The following is a 217-nucleotide window of genomic DNA, read 5'->3' as shown; positions in this document are numbered from 1 at the left end:
GAGAGAGAGAGAGAGAGAGAGAGAACGGGGCTGACTGGACAGTGGGATAGAGAGAGGGGGAGAGAGAAAGATATGTATAGGTGGGGGGGGGGAGGCGGTTCTACACCGGTCTATTTTCGAAGCGCCTCCATCTCCCGCTACGGAGAGGTCACGTGATAACGTGACACAAATTACCATGTTGTCTTTCAACTTAAACACAATTTGTTCTACAATTATA

This window comes from Tachysurus fulvidraco, chromosome 21, assembly GCF_022655615.1.
Source record: "Tachysurus fulvidraco isolate hzauxx_2018 chromosome 21, HZAU_PFXX_2.0, whole genome shotgun sequence".
Taxonomy (NCBI): Eukaryota; Metazoa; Chordata; class Actinopteri; order Siluriformes; family Bagridae; genus Tachysurus; species Tachysurus fulvidraco.
This window is presented reverse-complemented; position numbering follows the sequence as displayed.